This window comes from Fukomys damarensis, unplaced genomic scaffold (genome assembly GCF_012274545.1).
Source record: "Fukomys damarensis isolate Sample0158 unplaced genomic scaffold, DMR_v1.0_HiC HiC_scaffold_30, whole genome shotgun sequence".
NCBI lineage: Eukaryota > Metazoa > Chordata > Mammalia > Rodentia > Bathyergidae > Fukomys > Fukomys damarensis.
The window spans coordinates 10,856,370-10,882,906 of NW_022900942.1; the positions used below are offsets into that span (position 1 = coordinate 10,856,370).

At 35.9% G+C, this 26,537-nt stretch overlaps 1 protein-coding gene and 1 pseudogene across 1 annotated transcript in view; both read right to left on the reverse strand.

Annotated features, from left to right (window-relative positions):
- The window catches only part of Znf407 (zinc finger protein 407), a 466,360-nt gene that overhangs the window by 38,283 nt on the left and 401,540 nt on the right, over positions 1 to 26,537 (reverse strand). The gene's annotated exons all lie outside the window — the stretch shown is intronic.
- LOC104853262 lies at positions 4,670 to 6,461 on the reverse strand (annotated as a pseudogene).

The following is a 26,537-nucleotide window of genomic DNA, read 5'->3' on the forward strand; positions in this document are numbered from 1 at the left end:
AAGAATATTGACAGCTGTGAGGGGAATGACACTGGCAAGCTGATGGACATATGCAAGAAAAATGAAAAACAAGTTAAATGAAAAAAAAAGGGGGGGTTGAGGGAGCCACCAGATGGAATTTTCTACATGTTAAATTCTGTATTATTGAATTTCTTAATTCAGGGAATGAGTATACTATCTAAATAAATCAACAAATCTGAGCACACCACCAAGACCACACTAAATGTATATCAAGTGAAATATGCTCTGTGACACAGGAAAGCCCTTGTGTGACAGCCTTTCAGAGGTGACAAAGGAACTGGAGGATGATCCCTCTTGAGGAAGGAACATTCAAGTAAGCTACCTAGAATGTGATTCTACTGATCTCTATTTCTTCTGTAGCTTCCATTTACAGTGCAAAATTACGGCCCTGAAATTTGTAAACACCCCAAGTTTTAGAGAATTTAAATTATGTAAATATCATTCCAGAGTTTGCTTAGCAGTAACTTTTCTTTGCCAAGGGTAACACATTTTCCTAGATGGGCTGCTAAAAAGTGCCAAATGCTGTAAACCCTGAAGAATGTTGCCAAGTACCTTCTCACTCTAAGTCCAAGTCTTAAAAATCACTTAATACAAAATGAATCTGAAATCCTGTAATTGCCCACAATCCCTGGAACATTACCTTGTGTACAACTTTGGTTATAATGAGAATGTTCTATACTCCTGCCAGAAGTTAAGAAGTTATCACATGAAAATCACTGGCTAATCTAGCCTGTGCTAAGATGGATTTTTAATGAAAGTTTAATGAATGATAAATACTCGGTTCTTGATAAATGTTTAATTATGCCAATAATTACCGACTGCTGAAAACTACTGTTGTGTTAATAATGGCATTTTAGTACACAAGCAGTTTCACGAGTCATGTTGCTGTTAAAGATCAGAATTCCATCTGTCTAATGCAAACTAGCAAAAGTCTAATTAATATTTTGATCAATTTTCTCCACATTCTAACAACTATCAGTGTCCTTTTTAAAAAATGTTCTAGGGCCAGGGATTTAGCTCAGTGGTTCTGCCACCTACCTCACAAATGCAAGGTCCTAAGTTTGATCCCTGGCACCAAAAAAAAAAAAAAAAAAGTTCTATTTTTTATTACATAGGAAAAAGGTAAGAAAAACTGCAGAGCCACTAGGGGATTTGTTCATTCAAAAAAAAAAATTAGTTAAAAAAAAAAAAAAAAAGTTCTATTTTTTATTACATAGGAAAAAGGTAAGAAAAACTGCAGAGCCACTAGGGGATTTGTTCATTCAAAAAAAAAAATTAGTTAAAAAAAAAAAAAAAAAGTTCTATTTTTTATTACATAGGAAAAAGGTAAGAAAAACTGCAGAGCCACTAGGGGATTTGTTCATTCAAAAAAAAAAATTAGTTAAAAAAAAAAAAAAAAAGTTCTATTTTTTATTACATAGGAAAAAGGTAAGAAAAACTGCAGAGCCACTAGGGGATTTGTTCATTCAAAAAAAAAAATTAGTTAAAAAAAAAAAAAAAAAAAAAGTTCTATTTTTTATTACATAGGAAAAAGGTAAGAAAAACTGCAGAGCCACTAGGGGATTTGTTCATTCAAAAAAAAAAATTAGTTAAAAGAATAGAAAATAAATACTACTGAAATCCAGCAAATATGTCACTTTTCAGCATTATTATCTTTTTTGTTTTTTATTTTTTGAGACAGAGGCTTGCTATGTAGCTTACTTAGGCTGGCCTTGGATTAGTGATCTTCTTGCCTCAGCTTCCTGAGACAGCCTGCCTTTGCACTATGCTTGTCTCAACATTATAATTTAAATCATTGCTTTTGTATCACCTAAAGCTACTTTTAAATGATGACCATCACACTATTTAGTAGCACAGGATGTTCAACTTTCTTAATTAACACGCCTCACCATGGTCCTTAACAGGTAACGTGGAAGAGATCTTATAATCGTGTTATTATGACTTTTGTATAGTCTTGTAGGTGGATGAATTGTTGCAATATATCTGTATGAAGAAATGACCAATTTAAGGTCAGTAAAGCCATGATTCTAGTGAGCTGAAATGACCTTGAATTAATAAGGTTGTATTAATGATGGCAAATTGCTAAATTGAAGACATGTACCCATGGTTTAGTGGGATAAGGAGCAGAGAGCCCTACTCTTTGGTAGTCATGCTTGTGGCTAAGATCTTACACCTGGGGACATAGCAAAGGGAACAGGTGGAGAGGGGACACCACAACAGGGGAGGGTGGTGAGGTCTCCCCAGACAGGACTGGGGTACCCCAGGGACCTCTCTTTCCACCAGGCCACACTGCTTTCTTCAAAGCTCTTTACTGCTCCATTCAAAGGCAAAGAATGTTTCCACAGTTTCACTCTGCCTGGGTCCTGTCACTTTGGACTCCCTTCTGTGACAGGTGAGCTACCTGAGGGCACTAGAACTCTTGCCCCACTAACTGCTGACTTGTCACCTTGTGTATCACCTGGCCACAGCACACAGGGAGGAAGTTCACTGAATAGGATATACTTGTAAAGATTTCTCTTTCAATATCTTATCAGACTGCAGAAATCAGACAAATGTGGTATACATAATAAATTCCAGGCCAACAATTCATATTTCCAATAATTCACATTTTGAAAGCAACTCAAGTTAGGCAGATAATTATAAATTATACTTCAGACAGCATCTATGAAAGCCTTAATTTAATCCATAATGTTACTTGTGGAGATATAATCTCAATCTTTTAGATAATAATATATAATGATAACACAATTCTTTCCAATTGACAGAGCAAGATCTAATGTATGGTTCTGTTGCTGCTTGCAGCTACTCAGTCATGTAAAGTTCATGAATGAAACTTAAATTTCCAACATGAAAATTCATAATTTTGGTAGGTTGATGATCTTTTCTTTTGTCTATAAACAACCCTGCCCAGGTCATGTGACTTTCAAAATTACCTTTTCTTCCAGTAATACTTGTTTTAAATACCTCTTAATCTGACAGATATATTTTCAGAAATGCTTTTTAACATGTCATTGTTGTCATTTGCATATACTTACAGGATTTTTGGTGACTTGGACACACACATATTCTTACTGCTTTTTTAAGAGGCAGTTTTGTTGTTAGAATTCAAAGTCTGAAGCCATTTCTTGAACAGTTATAGCTATACAACATTTTTAAGTATTTGTTCTCTGAACACAAGTGGGTTGACAATGATTTGCACAAAATACAATAAACCAAATGTGGAAACAGGTCTCCCCTGCCCTCAGAATGCTCTCTCCTGAATGAAGGTAGCCAAGTGCCCTCCTCCATCCTATGCTCAGGGCAGCATGACATCTGGGCAGAGAGAACAAATATTCAGTTGGCTCTCATCAGTGTCCACAAGGTACTAGCTCTTACTTGTTGGAAGATCAAGCCAGAAGAACATAGAAAGAATGGAATTTTAGCAATGGACTTCATGAGCCAAACTAAAAGCAACCCTCTGTTATATGCCTTTAGAGAAAAGAGCCAGTTTTTATTCTGAATTCTGAGACATTATCTGTGCTAAATGTATTAGTAACCACAACAAACATATCTGAGAATTTATCAGCAGGAACACACCAACTGATCGATTTTTGTGGGCAGAGTATCCTGACACAGACTTTTTAATAATTCTACCAAACAAACTGTCTGATCTCTAAGTAAAGTCTAACAGAAGAGATGGCTGATTGTAGCAAATGAATAATTCATGTTCATAAAATATAGCATCCTCTAAATTTTGCTTACTTGGGAGTTAAACAAAAATATGAAAACAGGGTGTGACAACCTGAACATACCCATGACACAGGAAAACACATTCTCAAAGGCACATAGGCTTGTGTTCTCCTCAGTACTTATCTTCTTCCTGTAGAGATAGCAGCCCTTTAAGGGCAAGGGCCACATTGGGCCCTTACCTTCCAGTATCCAGCAGTTGCCTGCACATTGTAGCTCAGCATTTCTTAAAGTTGCCTTTTAAGGCCCCACAGCATTTCAGTCACTTGGGGCATTTGTTTAAACTGAGAGTCTTTGGGCTTTTAGAGGTTGAACCATGACCCCCAAATTCATTGTTGTAAGTCCCAACCCTTAGTACTTTAGAATGTGACTGTATTTGGAGAGAGGCCTAAAGAAGAAATTAAGGCAAAATGAGGTAATTAGACTAGGCCAAAATCCACTGTAGCTGGTCTCCTCATAAGAAGATATCAGCACACAGATGCATTCAGGAGGACAAACATGAAGACACAGAAAGAAGACAGCTACCCACAAGCCAAAGAGAGAAGCCTCATGAAGAAGAAGAAATCCTGTGGAAACCTGAGCCTTAAACTTCTGTTCTCCAGGACTATGACAAAATAAACATCTGTTAAACCTCTCTGATTGTAGAACTTTATTCTATCAGCACTAGTAAATGGATACAAGGTCTTCCTCTAAAATTTCCAGTATAATGAATGGTGGTGTTTTGCAAATATAATATGGCTTGTTGAATGAAAAAAAGACTGATTCCTCTAGATCCACAGTGGATCAGCACAGTGTAGACAGAAAATATTTCAGCTCATTTCACTGCCAACATGAACTCCATTACCAGGTAATAAGATGTTAGCTAACATCTAAAGATGGTTCTCCTTTTTTTTTAAGGGGTGGGTGGAATGATGACTCCGTTTCATTTTGTGGGACCAGACAAGAGGCAGTGGTAGAGCAAGCAGAACCTTGGCACACAGGCTCCTGGGGCCATGTAGGTGTGGAAGTGCTTATGGGCTCGTTGGTGTGTGAGCAGTCTCAGGGACATGGTGTCCATTCCTGCCTCCAGCCCCAGCTGTTGACTGATCTTCACTGTGTAGTCATTCGCCAGCTGCAGGGAGGCCAGCATGGAGAGACATACCTCGAAGGCAGGCTAGCCAGTCACTAGTTCTGCAAAGGGACACTACCTGTTGAGCTGGGGAAACTGTGAGACTACTTGGTCCCCATATATGTGGATTCCAAGGGCTCATGCTGCTCCTGCTCTTGCAGGACAAACTTCTGGGAGGTGACAGTGAAGATCTCCATATTCCTCCGAACCAGCTCTTCATACCTCAGGGACCCTGGCATGGCCTCTGCATCCAGGTCAGTGGCTTTCCCCAGCTTGCTCCCTCATCTCCATGTCCTCCTCAGGCTCTAGAAAGTCATTGGCTGCCTTGAGGTACTCCAAGGAATCGTCCAGGTGATCATCCTCTGCAGGCCGCATCCCCTCCTCAGCTCTGGGCAGCCACTGCTTGGCCATGTGCCTCCTCTGCAGCTTCCAGATGGTCTCCAGCTGCTCACTCACATGGTTCCATACAGGACCTCCATGTCTGCAAAGGTGGGGCCCTTTCACTGGGGTCTTCTGCTGTTGGCATGGTCAGCATAGGCAGCCAGGTACCACTGATGGAAGTTCTGTAACTTGGCAGCACCCTTCCTCTTGTGCTTCTGTCCTGGCATCTCCTCTACGCAGGGGGGCACAGAGTAAGGCTTACCTTTTTTTGAAGGGGCTTAGAGTCCAGTGAGTTGAAGGGGTCCAGGCTCTGCCAGGGGTCTGGGCCTCTTTCAGCTGGGACGCAGGTTCTGGGGCCACCTCTCGCTCCTGCAGCATGTACCTCCTGGTTGGGTGACACTCTGCTGCAGGCTCCTTGGCTTGTTGGGCTCCGTGGGCTCCAGAGTAGCCCTGTGGGATGCACCCTCTAGGACTCCACTGCCTCCTGTGCATCTGTGTCATCCTGGTTCCCAGTGCTGAGCACTGGACCTTCTGGAGTGGTGCCTAGCTCCTTGTGGTAGAAGCCAAGCATAGGGTCAGGATTGCTGCACCCAGAGACTTCCACTGGCTGTTCCTTAGCCCTCTTGGCATCCTTCTAACTATCTAGCATGATGAGGCACAGGACAACTGGCTCCAACATGAAGACCTCTCTCAGGTGAGGGGTACAGGTGCTCATCCTGAAGTCTTTCCGGCTGGCCAGGACCTTGCCCTGATGGCTGTACAGGGGGCAGTTGTTCTTCTTCATTTCATCAGGGGCTACCAGGCCCATAGGCAGGAGGCAGATAATGAGCAGCTTGCTGGGCATCTGGTCACTCCTCAGATCCACATTGGCCTGGGACTCAGAAAAGTTGTCTAGTGACAAAAACTCATCCTCTGCCTCATGTAGTACCCTGGAGTTGGAGGCCACACCAGCCCCATCTTCCTCCACCGAAGAGAGCTGCTTGGCCCGCTGCTAGCCAGAGACAAAGTCGAGAGCCTGGTAAACCAGTACATAGAGGTACTCTGTCTTCTTACTGTAGACACAGGCTGAGCTCTGTATCAGCAGCATTGCCTCGATGAAGTTCATTGTGGTTTTGCCTTCATCAAAAGATATGCAGATCTGGTTCAGCTCCTCCACATCCCAGTTCTTGGTTAGGTCATGGATAGAATGCAAGAGTTGAGCAAAGTGCACCTTCTCATCCTCCATGTCAGGGAGGGGCCACACAGCCCAGAGTCTTCAGTGCTGGCTTCTGATAGCACCCGACATGGCTTCAGCCCGCCATGGGTTCTGGTGCCATTTTGTTTTGGTTCTTCCTTCTTGAAGCCTAGTCCTTCCTTACCTTTCATATTGCTCCCACCAAATGCCTCTTAATTCACTGAACATTGGTTCTCGAGCTCTTGTATTGACTCACTGGCTTCAGACTCTGAACCTTGTGGTCATTCCACCCTGGAGCCTCCTTGCATTTTCTCATACGCTATCCTAAGGTAACCTCCTAAATCTGCTTTCTGTTCCAAATCAGAGAAGATTAAAAGGCATCAATAATGGTCCATCACTCAAGATAGAAACCTTCAATTCACCGGTTCTATCCTGACTTCCATATCTGATTTATTCATGAGTTGTGCAAACTCAATCTCTAGAGCAGTGGTAGTGAACCTATGGCACACATGCTGCAGCAGGCTGTGTGGATTAATGAAAGCTCTAAAAGGTCTGCCACCACTGCTCCAGAATATATTATGTAGCCCTCTCATTTACTCTGTATCCATGTCTACAATCTTAGTATAGGCCATCTGTATCTTTATCATGTTGATTGTGATAACTATTTCCTAACTAGTTTCCTAATTCTAACTTTGCTCTTCCCAATCCATTCTATATAAAAAAAGAGATTAATTCCTAAAATTAAAATTTGCTCTTGGAATTCCACGATGAGCTCCAATGTTCTCCCATGGTCTAGTTGATACTCTTCTTCCTTTCTCTCAATCCTGTTGGTTGGGTCCTTCATTCTCTTCAGTGTACTGAATGGCTCTCTCCCTTTAAAGGTATTTGTGCTTAGTCATCCTCTGCCTGTAATGCTTTCAAGCCCTCCTTTTCTTGACTGTGAGTCCCCAGAAAAGGCACAATGTAATTCCCTGATTTTGTCTGTTTTTGCTACTCTCCATCACAGGCCATCCACTGCTGATGTTCATCACTTGTAGTCATTTTAGCTTTTGTATGGAGAACACAAAGTTCCACAAGCACAGAAATGTCAATGTTACTGATGGAGTCCTGCATTTATCACTGTGAATGGCACCTAGAAGATGTTCCATAAATGTCCCCAGATTTAATGGATAGACCAGTGTGATTAAGGTTAACTAGGACTGCTACTGCGAAGTTCTATAGAAGTGGTCATCCATGTAGGCAAAAAAATTTTTTTACTGTCAGATACATTTATGCTCAAAACATTTACTGAAGGTGTACACGTGGCCACCTGTATAAGATTAATGAACAGTGCAGTTATTTGGAAGCTGTAATAGCTGAATCAACATCACTGCATCTTGAACTACGTTTCAGAATGTTTTATAAGAGTTACTGGTTACTGAAAATATCTTAGATCAATGGTTATTGAATCAAGAGGTGGTGGTTTGGAACTGCTGCAAGTTTATTCAATTAAACAATTTATGCCTATGTTTAATATAGCTAATTTTACTGAAATAAAGAATAGAATAAATAACCACTTCTTTTGATATAGTATTACTAATAGATTCTACCTTATCAATGTGATATTTATTTTGATGTTCTTTGGGGATGGGGCGTGCATATATAATAACCAGAAATACAAAAATTTGGTTGAGTAGCAGTGACTCAGGAGATTTTTGTTATAAGCATAATTCTGTGCAATTATGCCAACTGAAACTATCTGTTCAATATTTTGCTATAATTGTTTTAGAGTACGAAGTAGTGCTTTTGGTTCAAATTCTAAGGATATGCTCAATGGAAGATGAGCAAGATTAAGATTTTAGCTGCACAATTTTAGACATTTTTAGTCATGCATTACAACATATTAAAATATGCCTTTGCTGTCTCTTTACTTAAGAGAATGTTGCAGAATTTTCTATAGAAATTTTCTACAGAAAAGTTGTAAAATTGTTCATCCTCCTCTCACAGCCCATCTGGTTTATGCCTAAGCTGGTTTTTCTTAACACTCTAAAGAGAGTGTTATTTGTAGTGAATATTAATCCACTTATATAGTCATTTATAACAAACAGAAAATCTTACACATCTCACTGGACACTTTTCATTGAACAATACAACTAAAAAGAAGTATTTGAAGGAAATCCAATATCTACTAATACCTCATTTCAAAAGGAAATAAATATACCTAGAAACATGATAGCTAATTACTGTGTTCAAAAAGAACGAAAAAGTTGCCGAAGAAATATAGGGGTGTCTATATCATCACAGTACTTTGAGTAATTGCCATACTAGCAGTAACCATTTTTAAAGGCACTTCTCTCACACCAAAGAGAATCAAAAGAACTGCTTTTACAAGATATATTACTTCTATATAATGGTTTTGAGGAAGGAATGGTGGGGAAAAGGGAAGAGAAGGAAAAATACTGGTTAAGAGTGCAATGCAAAATTTTCCATATATTGTACAGATTTACTCCTTAAAAATCAACATGGAGCACACCATGTGAACTGCCACATTTATAACCCTATGCTGATATTCAAATTTTCTGTCTTAAGCTAAAGAAAGATTGAATACCCTGCTGTTGTGTGGCCAAGATTGAAGAGGTGTCTCACTGACATTGTTCAAAGTTTATGAAAATATATGAATGTTCAAATGTCATTGGCTTTGTGCCTCCAACAGACTGTGGTTTTATGAGAAATCAGTCTTTTAATCAAAATGATTGAATACCTTAAGGTCGAATCCAAAGATATCAGTTAATATCTAGAAACGTGCTATTTCTACAAATTTTGCCAAGCTGTACATATTGTGGTGCATTTTAAAGTGTTAATTTGTGCATTCCATATTGAAAATTGATCTTGAGTTTTAGCTTTTTGTCAAGCAAAAACATATGGTTACAAGCTCTATGCATTTTACGTGACGGCTGTTGAAGCTGTCACATGTGCAAACTTGATAACCGATGTGACACATACGCAAATAATTTGCTTGTTTAGTAACAATTCAAAGATTCATTATTCATGCAAACACACATTTTAAAAAATGATCAGATGGAAATAGTCTTCGTTTTGTACAACCTAGCCTGGTTGGTGTGCAAACTCAGATAAAATAAAGCTGGGAACTAAGTGGTATTAAACAAATCCAAGAATATGAGTATTTTCGGATAATTATTGAACCAGATGGTGTTTTTTGTTAATTCTGCCATCAGTCTGAGAACTTGATGTCTTACATCTGCACTTGGTAAAATAAATTTTACCACTGACATTATTTTAGTTTTCTTAAAATACTTCAATCAGTTTTAAACCAAGATTTGCAAACATCTGCCACAGTGTATGGCTATGAGATGAAGTTATTTGAGACAATTCCTTTAAAAATACACACCATTACACAGAGCAATAAATTTATCAACCTTTAAATTAAATTTTCAGAATTACTACTTGGAATGTTTAATAACAAGAAAAATAAGAATACAATTGCACATTTGAAAGTAAATGGATAAAAGGTCACCAAAAGTGTGGGCTCATTCAGAGGAGATTCCATCTTGAAGTTTTGGCACTATATTATTTCATTATCTTGACTAAATATATAAAGAAAAAAAATGCAATACTTTTTTCTGCATACTTTAAGTAAATCTTCTACATGGTATAATTAAAGGATAGGAATATATGATGAATTAATCAAAAGACACAGATGACGAAATTTTCTCAGCAAGTAAGTTGTCAGCACCAACAGAATTCCTTTTCGGCACTATTGCAGAAGTATTCTGCCCTATTAATAAGTGAGTGTGGCTTCAAATACACACCTGAAACCAGTCTACTGGTTTTAGATTCTTTTGGAGCCTCAAATAGCAGTTCTTGAAAACATAAAAACCCTCAAAAATGGCCTAACTACTTAAGATAATACTCTCAATATAACACACAAAGTCATACTTTCAAACAGTTTCACATCTTTTGATAATTAGGTTTCATTTGTATAACAGTCTTCAGCTCTTTGGTTAGATGATGAATTTTAAGAGAAATCTTGAGATTCCTACAACACCCCCTCCAGTTTTAATTCCCAATCATCAGTCTCTGAGTTTAAAATTGGTTCAATATTAACACAGTACTTTCTGACAAAAAGTATGCCCAATTTAAATTGCAGGCTGACCAAAATAAATCAAGCAACCAACCAAATACCAGTCCTTTCAGGGGTAACTAATTTTGAACTATTTTAACTACAATAGCTGGCAGAAACATAAAATGAGTTAAATAAAATTTTCTATAAAGTACTCAATGAGACTGATTAAATAAATTAAGCCACTAATACCTGCAAACAAACAAGTATTGAGATAGCCACAATAGCTGACAACATTTCACAACTACGATTCCTTAGCCATAAACACCTTTGAATCTCCTCCGCACACAAAAAGCTCTCAAAATAGAGCAGCAAGAGGGCCAATTTCTAGTTGCTCTTGGAGAAATGAGTTAGCTGTCAACAGTCAAATCAAAAGGTAACTCAGATTAGTTAGAACCAATAATTCAGCTTATTTATTGGCTGATTTACCCCCAAATTACTTAGAGGGTTATTAAAGTTTTCTCTTGTTAACCGTTAACTAATTACAGTTATATGACACATTACTAACTATAATACATATAAGTATAATCAGTTATAATTATGAATATATTACAATTTAATTTATAATAATATAATTATCATTAATGACAAAGGTAATAGTAAATTTGAGGCTTATTATATGACATATGCTGATTAGTAATTTTCATTTGTATTTTACTCATATAGTCTTTGGTGGTACATTGTACTCTTATTGTTATATTTCATGAATAAATTCAACTTTAGAGAGGTTAGGCGATTGCCCTTGGTCACATAACTGCAAAATGCTATATTCAAAATTTTAACCTACGTCTATCTAACTCCTGTGGCATGCTCTGAACCACTCTGCAGTATGCCTAACTCAAGGCTGAACACATTTAAATGACTGGGTTGTGGCCCCAACCCCTGACCTTCAATAAACAGCACCGTGGAAATATTTCACTGTCTTTCTCTTGTCAAATGATAAGAAAAAAATTTAATGCACTTTATTTATATCATCGGTTACTTTCCAAAAAAGTTGAAACAGGTTAAAACTATTAACTGCAGTAGATGTATATTATAGTAAGCTATTTATGCATTTTTCTTTTGATAATTTTATAGAGAAATTATTTCTTTTAAAAAGAAAGTCGCGTTTAATTTCTAGTGATGTTGAACACCTTCGCAGGTGTTTGTTTTTAAGTTCCACTTCTTATTTTATGATTGATCTGTCATCTTTTTTACTAAATTTATAGTGTTATTCCTTTTGATTTGTATGAACTCTTTATATAAAAGGCTATTATACAATTTTAATGCGTTATTTGATGAAATAATATTTTGTCAGTATCTTGTCTTTTAATTTGGAAAACTTCTATAAAATGTAGCTTATCACACAACTAAATCAATTAATTCCCCCTCTCCCTTCTCTCCCTTTGGTACTGGGAACTGAACACAGAGCCTTCATGCTGAACTGTATCCACAGACATCATTATTTTTTTTCAGCTTTAATTGAGTTAATTGGTACATTTTAGGGATACAGTATAGTTACATTCATTGTTGGGATCTTGTACCTCTACATGATAAGTCTTGATTCTCATTTTTTCCCCTTACCTCTGCCCTCCCTTCATCCCCTCCTCCCCTTCCCATCTACAAACACTTTATTTTCATCTTTTCATTCTCTCACATTTTTTTCTTTTCCCTTTTTACTCTTCCCCTACCCATCCCACCTTCCCTACACCTTTAGCTCCTTTCTTCCCACTTCTAAATGTCAGTAATCTTATTAGGATCTTATTTATTATGGCACATTATTCACATCAGGGAAACTATTTGGTATTTACACATGTGTGACTTATTTATTTCACTTAGGAGTATATCTTCAATATGTATCCATTTTCCTATGAATTAATCTATTTTCTCATTCTTTATGGCTGAGTAATATTCCATTTTATAGAAAAACCACATCTTCTTTATCCAGTTTCCAACGGATGGGCAAATGGGCTGTTTCCAAGATTTAGCTATCACAAACTGTGCCGCTATAAACATGGGTGCACATACTTCTCTGTGATATGATTCTTTTAGTTCTCTTGGAAAGATACCCAGCAGAGGGATGGCTGGATCAAATGGAACCTCCAGTCCAAGCTCTTTGAGGTATCTCCATATTGATTTCCATAGTGGTTGCACTCCCACCAACAATGGAGAAGGGTTCCTTTCTCCCCATAAGCCCGCCAACATTTGTTATTGTGTGATTTCTTGATAGCAGCCTTTCTTTGTGGGGTGAGGTGGAATCTCAGTGTTGTTTTCATCTGCATCTCTCGAATGATCAGTGATATGGAACATTTTTTCATATATTTACTTGCTGCTTTTACTTCTTTGTCTGAGAAATGTCTGTTCATCTCGGATGCCCATTTTTGAATCGGGTCTTTATATTTGGGGGGGCTGTTTTGAGTTCTTTATATATCCTTGATAATAGTCCTTTGTCTGAGGAACAGCTGGTAAAAATTTTTTCCCACATTGTAGATTGTCTCTTAGTTCTGCTGATGGTTTCTTTTGAAGTACAGAAGCTTTTTAATAAGATGAGATCCCAGTTGTTGATTCTATCTGCTAGTTCCCGTGCTACTGAGGATTTGTTCATAAAGTCTTTTCCTATACCAATGTCTTCCAGAGTTCTGCCTAACTTACCTTCCAGCAAGTTTAATGTTTCTGTTTTAATATTTAGATCTTTAATCCATTTGGATTTTAATTTAGTGCATGGCAAAAGATAAGGGTCTAATTTTAATCTGTGGCAGGTTGACATCCAGTTTTTCCAACACCATTTATTAAAGAGGCTATCTTTCCTCCACTGAGGATGGTCAGCTCCTTTGTCAAAGATGAGGTAGCTGAGTACATCTGGGTTTGTTTTTGCAGACATCATTATTTTTAATTGTTTTAAATTCTTCAGACAGTCTTTCTTGCTCATTGAGTTTCCCAGGCTGGGCTCAAATTTACGATCCTTCCACCTCAACTTCTCAGAGCACTAGGATGATCTGTTCATTTGTTATTTCTTTAATGTTTTCAAATTTTGAGAAAGTGCAATCATCAGGATTTTGACTCAATTCTATTTCTATAGACTTTTATGATTTTATTTTTATATTTAACTCTTTAGTGCAACACATATATTATCTTTGTGAGCTATGTCCAATGAAATGCTAAATTGTCAAATTGTCATTATCTCCATAAGTCTGACACAATTTATTACATATTAAATAGTATTTTTCTTCTACACTGATTTGCAAGTCCTCTTTAAGAATGTGTATATATGTATGTACACACATGTATATGCAAACAAATATAATGTAAACTGATTCATACAAGTCTGCTATTTTTTTAAAGGAGTTTGCTTTTTGATCATCTTAACGTGTTGTGTTTTCCATACACTTTTCTTAGTGCTTTGAAATCAGATGTACTTATCATTGAATCTTGGTTCTGTTATTCAACAGGCTCTCAGACAAGGCTGTTTCCTCATTTTAAAAGAAAAGGATAGTATAATATCTACATCAATACTCTAGTGAGAACTGAAGCAGGTGAAATACAAAAAGCCTCACTGTTTTGTGTTTAGTCCATAGTGAGCTCACAGTAACAACGATCACACAAATTGTTATCTTCCAGCCATGGCACCATTGGGAATTTATTTTCATATCTTATAACTCTAGCTTCTCTGTTCAGGTCTTATAAGGATCACATCTATAGATTAGGTGAGGAATGATAGCTGTCCTCTCATTGTGACCATTTCAATTTATCTTCTATACTTACAAACAAAAACTTGGCTTTTAAAAATATAACAATGAAATTTCAAAACCAAATAGGGACAATGTTATCTATTATTTATCTGTAAGAACTTTGATGGGATTTTCCTCTTTTTTTTTGTAATTTTTGATAGTTATAACATGGGAAGGCTCTTCACTTTTTATATTAATCATGCATTCAGCCATTTCAGTGAACTATTACTGTTGCTGTTTAAAACTCACAGAGAATTTTCTAAGCACAGACTAGTTTCTGAGCAAATAATTTTCCTCAGTTCCATAGCTTATACCAATAGCTTACCTGGATTTTAATTTTGTTTTTTATTAACCATAACCTATTTAAAATAATGACAGTAATTGTATCCAATTTTACCCTTGACTCCAAGGGGGATGTTTCACATTGCAGTTTTGAGTTATGTTGCCAACTGATTTACACTAAGTAAAGAAATTCATTTTCTCCTCTTGGGCTTTACACACATTTTACACTGTGTTTAATATGTTGGATTTTATGTATTTTGTATGCTTTTTCATACCTTTTGTAAACTACTTCCAATTTTTTGTAGGATAAGTAAAATACACCAACATTAATATGTTACTTTAATTAAATTTCTGGATCATTATAAAATGATTATATATCAGATGTCTCTTTTTGCCATCTATTTAGGTAATGATTTTATCTTTTCATTTAACCTGATGCTATAATTAAGAGATTTTTAAAATACTTTACAATCTCTTTAATTGGCTTGAATGGGCTTTAGTGGCTTCATTTCTACTAAGGACCTTCAGGCCTATAATGTAAGTGACGGTGATGAGACTGGTAACTGATAAAGGGATGAAGAAAATTTAAAGAATTTTTGTATATAAGAGAACACAGTATGGTTGAACTAAAAATTTTCAATTTTAAAAAAATTACAATTCCAATCGACCATTAAAAGCTCCTTGAACATTAAGAAACAAAAAAGAAAACAGTCCCAATTTATTCTTGCATTATTTCATTGATATATTTAATGTGTGTCAACTTTAAATCACATTGTTACTTAAAAGCAGTTTTTTATCAATTGCTATATGACATTTTCACTTCTATTTTTTTTTATTTGTCAGGTTTGCCTAAATTCCACTGATTTTCTTTAATTTATTAAGTTTTGTTTTCTAAATCATTTATTTCAGCTTTTATTTTATTATCCAGTTGCACTTTTGTTGATGGTATGTGGTGGTTAGGGTGAGTTTCCAACTTTATTTGCTTTGGGACTTCTCCCAGGGATTGGTGGAGCACACTTCCATGTGACCAGGTAGGTCATGGAGGTATGGTCAGTTTGTTCTCTGCCCCTTCTATTCTGGCACTCTTAGCTTGCTATGCTTCCTGGCTGCCATGAACTAAGCACCTTTACTGTCAAGCCTTCCCGCCGTGATGTCTCATCCTGGGAGCAAGTCAACTGTGGACTGAAACTGAGCAAATTAAACCTTTCCTTCTTTAAGTCATTGATTTTAGGTATTGTGTCTCAGTAATCAGAAAGCTGACCATTATATAGCATTTTTGGATTGCTATTCTAAATAATTCAATTTACTTTTACCTTCTACTTTTTCATTTATAAAAGCATTTAAAATTGTGAATTTATCAGAGTTCAACTCCAAGCAAATCTTATGGTTCTAATATGACATATTTTGTTTTTCATTACTTTTTAATAATTATATCTTGATTTATTCCTTTTTATATGATATAGTATTTTAATATTTCAAGCAGTTAGTTTTTTTCTTGTTTAAAATTTCATTATTTATCATATCAGAGAAAATAACTCAGTGATTCCTGGTTTCGTAAATGTACTGAATTTTTCCTTTATAGCCAAGTATAAATAAATTTCACATATTTTCCATGGAAATTAGATGATGAAGTTCATGCTATTTAAATAATTCCAAATTAACATCTATTAACTGCATTATTAATTATATCATTCAAATATTTATATTGCTTAAACATCAATTGTTAGAAGGGAATGATTTTTCTTATTTTGATTTATCAGAGTGCTGTGGATTAAACTCTTACACCTCCACTGTGCTCACGGCATTTTCTTTTTTAATTTAATTGCAGTTTGCTTAGTGGCCATTTTGCTAGATGATTTTTCATGTTGTATATTCATATATTCATTTAATTTTCAAAACTTTGTTAAATACCTATGATATGCCAGATACTTTTCTTTGATCTGTAGGTCTAAGGAAAATAATACAAGTTACACAAATAAAAAGTGTTTCAGATGATTTCAGAAACATTTTGAAGATTAACTAAGAGCATTTACTGACACCCTAGCTATGGATCTGATAAAATACTGTCCACTAATTGGATTTCCTCAACCCTGTGTAATCACCTTTGTAGAAAAGCATCACCTGGAACATGAAGGGGATGATGCTGTTTAAATAGGGTCATCAGGAAAGGCCTTGCTGAAAGCTGACAGTCAGCAAAGACTGGAGCGGTGAGGAAGCAGACAGCTACAGGAGAAGAGCACTGTGGAGCAGGCCTGCATGAGAGGATGAGCAAGGAGGCAGCGTAGCTACAGCAGAATGGCCAGAGGACAAAGAGTGGGACATGGAGTCAGGGAGCCATGTTATTATTGCAAAATATTGTCTTTTTCTGTGAGCAAAAACGTAAGATATAGGAAAGTTTTGAACAGAAAAGGAGCAGAGATTGAAATGCCTGAAGTGCAGTTGAATTGCACTATCCATGAATGTAAATTCACTGACACTAGCTACAATTTACTTAAATTAATTAAAAAATTTAATTTAAGACTCTGGTCCTTGGTCACACAAGCAACATTTCATGTGCTTCAAAGCCCACATGGCGAATGGCCATCACTGGACAGCCCAGACAGGAGAAAATACTATTTGACAGGGCTGTTTCAGAAGGATGATGACTTTAGATACAGTCAACACAAATAAGGGGAAGCATGAGAGGTGAAGAGGAGGGCCACAGCTTACAGTGAGAGGCAAGTAAAGTACCTTGATTTCAGATGTATTTTGATAATTTGTTATAAGCATTTTCTGAACAATATGTGGAGTAAAACAGGTTTTCCAAAAATGAAGTATTATGCCCCAACAACTTGATTTCATTAATCATTTAACCCTTGAGAAATGATATATGTTGGAAGGGTTGCTGGATAGTATAGGTTCAGCATTCTTAATGTGAAAATTCAAAATACTGTACTAAATGCACCAAGGCCTAAAACTCTATGAGCCACAGGTGAAAATTCCATATCTGACCTCATGTGACTGGTCACAGACAAAATGTAGGTGCACTACATTTTACAATATTGGGTAAAATTACTTTCAAGTTAGATTATGTATATATGGAGTACAGGAAAAATAAATGATTTCTGTATTTAGACTTGGGACCCTTCCCCAAGATAACTCATTAAATATAAGTGAATATTCCAGAGTCTGAAAAACTCCAGAGCCAAAACACTCTGGTCCCAAGTATTTTGGATAAGAGATAATCAACCTAAACTGACAGTATGACTATTATATGTAAAATACAGAAAAACCTCACTCTATTTCCTACCTAAAATCAATGGATCTCTAATTCTTTTACAAGGTAAGGTCATGTGGGAATTGGAAAACTTTCAAACTTTGCTTAAGATGAAGTAACACATAAATTACTAACTCTAAAACACAAAGTAATTAATCTTTCACAAGGTTACAAAATATCCTTTTAGCAGATATACAAAATATGGTTGAAGGGACTACACTCATTTAATTATGTGAGCATTGTATGAAAAATAAAAATCCATTTATAATATTATGCTGGTTTAAATGTGGTTCTTGTCCATTTTTAGATTGTTGAACATCTTTTTTTAAACTGACAAAAAAGGCTTTTAAAACTACAACTTGCTGAGACTATCAGTTTATGGTCTGTTTTATTTCTTGCCAGGAGACACCATTAAAAGTTATAAAACTGTAACAATTGCATTCATTTATATCTCTCTCTGATTACCCTGATAGATGCAATGTCGGAAGAAGTTCAAACTCTGCAAAGCCTGTCACATTACAGAAACATGTCTCCTTAAACTAAATGTGAAATTCCAGTAATTGAAGTGATAAATCTAGTGTTTTTTTGCCAAGTACTTTTGATGAGAACCATAGTAGTAAATTAGGAAATATTCTGTGCTGTTATATCACAGTAAAAGCCTTTCCATTACCTGTTGTCAGTCACTAGGGAAGGGCAAATAACTCAGCTGTCAATCTAGCGAGGAAGCTGAAGTTTTGTGAATGATCAATAAAGAAAAAAATGTATAAACTCTCCATTATCTTCATATAATTCCTCAGACAACTCAAAGTTGTTTTCTTTCCCTGTACTGGAGCACATCACATTTATTCAGAAATACAGTAGAGCTCTTAGAATATTTCATTTTTTTATAGCTCGTTATGTGTCATCTTGTTTTCAAATGGTATACGAGTGTTACATTTCAATAAGTATGAGATTCCATCTCCTGGCTGCTGACAGTGATTTTATACATGATATAGATTTAATGAAATTACTAGTAACTGTTATGTCCATTTTGTTATTGATTTTTCAGTTAAAATATTTATTGCTTATATTTCTACTTTAAAAGTCTATTCTTCAGGTAACTCAAAAATATTCTAGAAGTTATATCCTTTTCAACCATTCTGAGGAACAGCAAAAACAAAAGGTGAACACTAGTATTCTTATTCAAATCAGCCTGTTTATAGGATATATGCATAGGAAAAAGAAATGTATTCAGGTTCCATCAATTTCCATTGTAGAATAAGGCCAGGGATTTAGCTCAGTGGTTCTGCCGTCTGCCTCTCAAATGCAAGAACCTGAGTTGGATACCAGTTTCAAACAAACAAACAAAAAAAGTAGTAGAATGTATGCTTCTTAAATAACCTGTACTATGAAATTTCCAACTAACTCCTATGGAACAGCGATGATTATTAAAACATAGCACCTATAAAGTAGCTCTCATTTGTACTGTTCTATTCAATCCTTAGACTTGTTTTTGTTTTTTGTTTTGTTTTGTTTTGGTACCGGGAATTGAACTAGGGTCCTTGCACTTGCAAGGCAGGCCACCGAACCTCTGAGCTAAATCCCCAGCCCTTTTAGACTTGTTTTTAAAGAAAAGAATAGCAATATGGGTAAATTAATGTCAAGTTTTACTTTTAACGGGGATTAAAAAGAAAACAAGTAAAAGTACTTGAGAGATTAATGAAAAAGATGAACAAAGACAAAGCAACTTGTGTACATTATCAATACATTAAACTTCATTTACCACATATTGTATTCTGGAACATAGCTTAAAAATGGTCAAGAGAAATAAGAATTTCACTCCTTAAGAAGAATAAGTGACAAGATTAAAGGAATTACTTATCAGGACAAAAACCCTAATTTGGTCAAGAATGTGAAGTTGTATGCATCTTGGTTAAAAGCAAATTCCCAGTTACTTGGAGGAAGATAAAAGGACAAGAAAAGAAGAAAATGGTTTGACCTTCAGGAAGGTAATGGTAATGTCTTAGATGGGAAGAAATTAAAATGGGGACATTTAGTGTCAGCTAGAAGCATAGAAAAGGACAAAAGACTGTCTTTGAAGAAACATTAAAAGGTTATATATTTGGAACAGCAAACCCCACAAAAAGTTAATCTGGTGAGCAGGTACTCAACTGAAACATTAAAGTATAATTTCTTTAGACCCCAGAATTTCAAAGTAAATCCTTTACATATTTCCTTTAGAAAGTAAGCTTTAAAAAATTAAATAAAGGTAAGTGCTGGAAGAACATGTTTAAACTTATTTTTCTTTTCTTTTACATCTTTGATAAGCTGGGAGCAAGTTACCCAAAACAAACACCACTATTCATCTGGTACCAGTTATGTAGAGTTCAAGGCTTTCTTTTTCCTCTAGAAAATTTAAAGTGTCTCCAAAATTTGACCCAAAATTTAAAGTTTTTTGGCAGTAGAAATGTTGAATGCTGAAAAAATTTCCTCAAGAACTCAAGCTAAATAGAAACAGGACTCTGCACACAGAGATACTGAACCCATCAGGACAATTAAAGTTCTGGATGTCATTTATCTGTAATTATAAAAGTCAAAAGTCAAGAAAACCCAGTAGACAAAAACATGAAAACCAACACCATATTTTGCTTAACTTATTTTTTAGAAATTATGTGCACCTTAGAGAAAGTTTTACTAGAGCCTTTTAGGAGAAGTACATGGAGGCCCTGAAAGAATCTGGGCACATGCTAGCCACTGGTACACTGAATACTCTGCTCTGTCTTTGTACTTTGATGGAATAAATTATGCTCCCTTAAACACGATACCAACTCTCTCCAATTAACACACATTTCTCTATGATACTTCTGCTTTCACCTTGCTTCATGGGCAAAAATCCAGACAATATTTCTGCTAGTTTTCTTTCTTTCCTCTCATGGCTAAGTCATGTGCTTTTTTCTTCTTTTAGAAAAAACCTCTTATGGGCTTTTTATTAGGGAAAGACAAAGAGGGACAGAAAGAGGTCTGCTCCAAGTAAGTAGGCATTCCTTTCCCGGCTGCCATTTAAATTTATCATTAAAAGTACAAAGGGAAAAAAAAAAAAGAAGTACTCATCACTTAATATGGATCGACAATTCTTGCTGTGAAACATCACATCTTTTCTGAGAGATAAAAGTGAGTTTCTTTCCAGTCTTTATTTGAATTTGTACAGAACACTTTCCTAAAATTGCTCACATCACTGAATCTATTTTTCTTTTTAAATCAGGCATTAAATATGCATCCTGACTCCCACGTAGATGATCTGGAGCACAGCAAAATGGCTGTGTATTCAACTGTAGGCTAAATAAATATAGCAAACATAAAGGAAAAAAGTTTCAAACTCTGGGCATTAGGCACTGTTCCCCTTCCCCCAATAGAGACTTAGGTACTCTATGCCTATTATCATAGTGGCAGGACAGGTTGTGTGAACTTCTTATGACACACACTCATACACACACGGTACCCTATTACTGCTGATACTGAATTAATTTGGGAAAAAACAGACGTTCTCAAAGTAGTTGAATTTAGAAAAATACATGTATTTAACATGAATATAAGATTTATTTTAATGAGTAAAATAAGTCACTTGTGAATAAGGTATACATCCCCCTCCTACTATTATGAAATTAGGTTACAATTTCTATTATAAACTGAGTCACAAAATAGCAAGTTCCCAACAAAGTTAGGACTTCCCTCTCCATCCTTTTTCTACTGTAGAGGTCAGTCTTAGAACAGTCAGATTCTATCCAATACATTATCAGTTGATATCTCAAGGGAAGAACTGCTTCTAAACATTATTACTACCCTAATTTAAGTTTTTAATAATTTGGAGTACTCTCCTTTGAAGCCATGACTATGAGCTTTCTCCAACGCATGATAAAACTGGGAAACAAAATGTTGGAGGTTAAAATGACACAAAACATGTAAGAACCAAACACTCTAGATCCCCTCAGCCTGTTTTCAGCCTATTTGCTGTGATGGGCTCTAAATTGCAGGGACTTCATTTCAGCTAATTCTTAAATCATACAGAAATGGATTTCTGTACAGGTTCCCAAAGAAGCTATAAATAAAGAGTATTGATGATATACCCCAAATGCGAGAGCTCGACTGTCACATCAAACAACTGTAGTAGAGCACTAGGTTAGAGATTTGCTTAATATTTAGACATAGCAATAACCAGCTGAAAACTTATTTCTGCTGGTTAAAATAGAGGTCTAATATGTTATACAATAAATAGTCAAACACAAAATATTAACTTAAATTTCACTATTCTCAATGAGTATCTATGTAAATTCAAGTGGGCTATAAAGTCTTCCCGATGGTGCCGCCGCCTGACTCGCAAGTGCAAGGTCCTGAGTTCAATCTCTGGTACCAAGAAAGGAGGAAAGGGCGGAGGGGAGTCTTCCTGAATACTTGCCAGAAAAAGTCAGTTTGTCATTTGGTATAATTTATACAGAAAGTATTTCAAACATGCATACAATTTGCCTCAATACCTTATAATTTCCCCTTATAAACCTTTTAAAAGTGGAATTATAATGCAAGTTAAAACATACGCAGTGGTATTTTATACAAACATCACTTAAACCAACTATATTTGACATTTTAAAAACACTAAGACCAAAAAAACCCTAATATTTATTCATTCAATAAAATTAAATTTTGACTATAAGCATTTTCTAATTTTGGAAAAAATATTTTTTATTGTCTACAGTTCTGTATCACATGGATACATGTTGCAGAGACTTTCGCATGAAATACCACTTAATACAGCATTGTGTCTAGCAGCAATGAGTAGAAACAACTCTAATGTACACATATAAGGATCACTGGAAGTGGCAGAATAAACTATGGTGTTTTCACTCTGTTATATGTTATGTACTTATTCAGGGGAATAGTTTGATCTATATATCTATTGATCTGGAGGGAAAAGGCAAATTATAGAATTCAGCTATAGTATTATTCCCATCCCCTCCCCCAAAATGTGTAAGGGACACATACTTTTTAATCATGGAGAAAGGTAAGGGGAATACCTAGATATGAGCAGTGATTTGCAGGAATCTGAGGAAGTTATCCTTTTTGGGTTTTTTTGTTTTTTGTATTTGCATTGTTTTATTTGATATAAAGTCCATTCATTATTACTCTGGCAAATTTAAAATATCTAAGAAAGAAAAAAAACCTAAACACAAACTAATAGTGACAAAAAGATTTAATAACTGAGACATATTTTCAACTAATTCCACAAAACTTTTCTAAGTGCTTTATTCTCACTGAGTTTCCTACTTATAGTCTGAAAATATACAGTGGAAAAAGGATGATTTCTTTTAGGTTATTCAGTGATGTTGCATCCTTTGTTGTTTTTACTGGGATTTGACTGCACTTGACATGGGACCATTCTTTCTTAAAAAGAATTTATTGACTTAAGACTTGTTTGCTACCCAAACATGCAGCTTTTTCCTCAAGAAAAATGTTTACTTAGCTAGATCTATAAATAGGAGGCAGGTGAGACATGTATTAGTACCAAACATGAGGGAGCGATACATACAGCATAACACACTTACGATTTTCGCGAAAACAAAAGTATGGCAGGGACTGTTCCCTGCAGATCTACCACAGCTGTGCATTAAATAAGTCCACTATGCTTTTAATACAGCGGTGTCCATACAACTGCATCGATTCTGGTGTAACATCTCAGTATGCCCATCTCACTATACCTGATTGTGCAAGCAGCTGGTATTTAAAAAAAAAAAAAATCCACATGCCTAGCTTGTACTTGGGAGATACAAGGCAGTGGTAGAAAATCACCCCCAGTGACCCACTCATTATTTTTCTGACACATGACTCTGTTATACTTTTCAGGAATTTAGTTGTGAACATGGCTCTGGAGTGAGTTATCTGCCTCATTTGTTCTTCTAACAGCAGGCACAAATCTCTGCAGATCCCATTTCACCTGTCGAGACTTCCAAAACATTCCACACTTAACCTGACCAGCCACAGAGAGCTCTTAGAAATACACAACTCTGGTCTTTCTCATAGCAAATTTTACAAGCAGGGAACAAGTAAGTGAATGGGAATCATAGGCAGCCAGGGCACAGTTTCCCCTGAGTGGCAAACACACAGAATCAGAAAGAAAAGAAATGGAGGACTACTGTGACTACAGTGGCTCCAGGGCTGTGGTTGACACAAAGGTACCAAGCAAAACAAAGTATATGGTCTCCTTTTGAAGGCTCCTCCTACTTTATGCCTTTCAGCATTCCTATACTGTAATACCAATCCTCATTTCAAGACATTGTACATTATTGTTTTTAGGCATTGGAAGTTGAATCCAAGGCCTTCATACCAAGCTACATCCCCAGGCCTTTTAAAATTTTGACACATGGTCTTGGTAAATTGCTAAGCTGCCCAGGCTGGGCTTCACATTGCAATCATCCTGCCTCAGCCTCCCAAAGAGCTTGGATTACAGGTGTGTAACATGATGCCTAGCACTTAATCAGTTTCTTTAGGCACTGACTGTAAGATGTAATTCTGATTTAAAACAAACTATTAGCATTTCAGAAATAAAATACAGAACAAAATTCCCTTGTGGTTCTGGAAATATGACATGTTTACCTTCTTGGCAGGACAGTATAGTGGTGAAGAGCTGGGGCCTTGAGTCAAACTGAATGAGTCCAAACCTGGGCTTTGCAATTTGCACCTTCAAAGGTGACTTAAACCATCTGTATCTGGGTTTAACTCTATAACACTGTTCATAAGTTATTGTGAAGATGAAAATGATTATATATTTGTGAAAAGCTTACAATAGTATCTAGTACCTGAGTGTCTAACACGTACCAACTATTACTTTGCATTGTTCACACAATTCTTTTTCTCTCTCCCTTAATCCACCCTTGTAAGAGTACTTATTTCACTAGGTTATCAACAGTTAACCCTTGCAAGAGCACTTTCTTCATTGTTATCAATTCTTAGCTAGAAGTCATGCTATTGGAGCATGGGGTTCATGGATTAATTTTACCTGAGGCATTTACATTTAAGTATGAGTTTGCTGACAAACATGTACTGTATCCTTAAGTGGTGAGATATATAGGGCTGATATGTTTGAAATGGTTATTTTTATTACTTTTATTTGACCATATGTTAAATCTCATTGTTTGGCTATATCTCTGTCTATTATTTACTGCCTGGGGTTAAACATGGATGGACAATTACCTATAAGACATAAAGCAACCAGGTCTGAATTAAAATCACAGAAAGTAGTGGTTTGCTATAAAAAATAGGCAAAATCAATAGCTTTATATATAACAATAAAATGAAATAAAAATAAAACAATGGAAAACTGTACAATTATCACAGAGCATTAACTACATAGGAAAAACTGGTTGAGGGACTTCAAAGTTGTGGAACTGGTGAGAAATATTTCTGTAATTGGATGCCAATCTTCTTAAAGTTTACTCTGGAAGTTTACTTAAACTTTTCATGAAGGAGAAACAAAATTTTTAAAAAGTACCTGCCTCAATATGAATAGTGAATAGAAATTTTGTAAGAAGAATGAATACCTGAAGACTGTGAGAAGGGATGTAAGTGTAGACCAGAATAAGGAATTTGGAGAAGAAATAAAATATACGTGGAAGTTGAACATGAGCTAAAAGTATTTCAAAACAAAGCGAAAATATAGATTATGCAGTTAAATGTATTGGGAAAGTAACATTTGGGGTAAAAATGAAGTGCTATCTTTATGTCACTTTCTATCTTAAAATATGTTCCAAATTGACTAAATACTTGGATTTATAAAAAGTAAAACTACAAAATATATCAAAATGTATAGTAGTCCCCCTTATCCATGAGGGCTGTACCACAACAGATATCAGTAACACTGGGTAGTACTGAAACTTATGTATAAAATGTGCTTTCCTATACATACATACTTGTGATAAAGTTTAATTTATATGTTAGGTATAAGAAGAGATTAACAACCACAATTAATAAGATAGAACAAAATGAAACACAATATTACAATAAAAGTTATCTGAATGTAGTCTCTCTTTTGCTCTCTCAAGGTGTGCTATATATTCGCCCTTCTACCTGTGATGATGTGAAATGAGACAAAGTGAGGTAAAGGAGGTAGGTAGTGTCAGAGTATGAGGATATCTGGAATGGTTACTTCAACACAAGTACCGCAACATCTCCACAGTCTGTCTGATTAACCAAGACTTACAACCAAGTTATAAGTAACTAACAGACAGGTAGTATACTCCTTCTGCTAGACAAATGGATGATTCAAGTCCCAAGTGAGACTGAGAGGAACTGTGCACAATTTCACAGTTGCGATTTACAGTCACTTATATGATGATCACTCAACATCCCATCTCCTAACCAGACTGTTAGGTCAATGGGCATTTCTGTATTTTCTCAGTGCTATGTAGTCAGTATAAGGTATAATACCTAGAATAATGCATACTTTTAATTATATTTACTGTATCCTAGTTACTTGCAATGAAGTGATCAATAAAACCACAATAGGTCACTCACTGTCCACAGGTTAAGTCTGGAGACAGCATGGCACATAATGACTTTCATAATTTGTTCTCTATTTGACCCTCCAGTCTCCTCTCCAGTTACTTCCAAACAAAGGATGCTTGACCAGTCATATTAATTACAACCTCTTTGATCCTGTCCATTTCAGAGAGTTATTCTTCCTACTTATAACTCCATTTGCCCCTTAACTAAATGAGCAATGAGCTGTCTCTATGTGT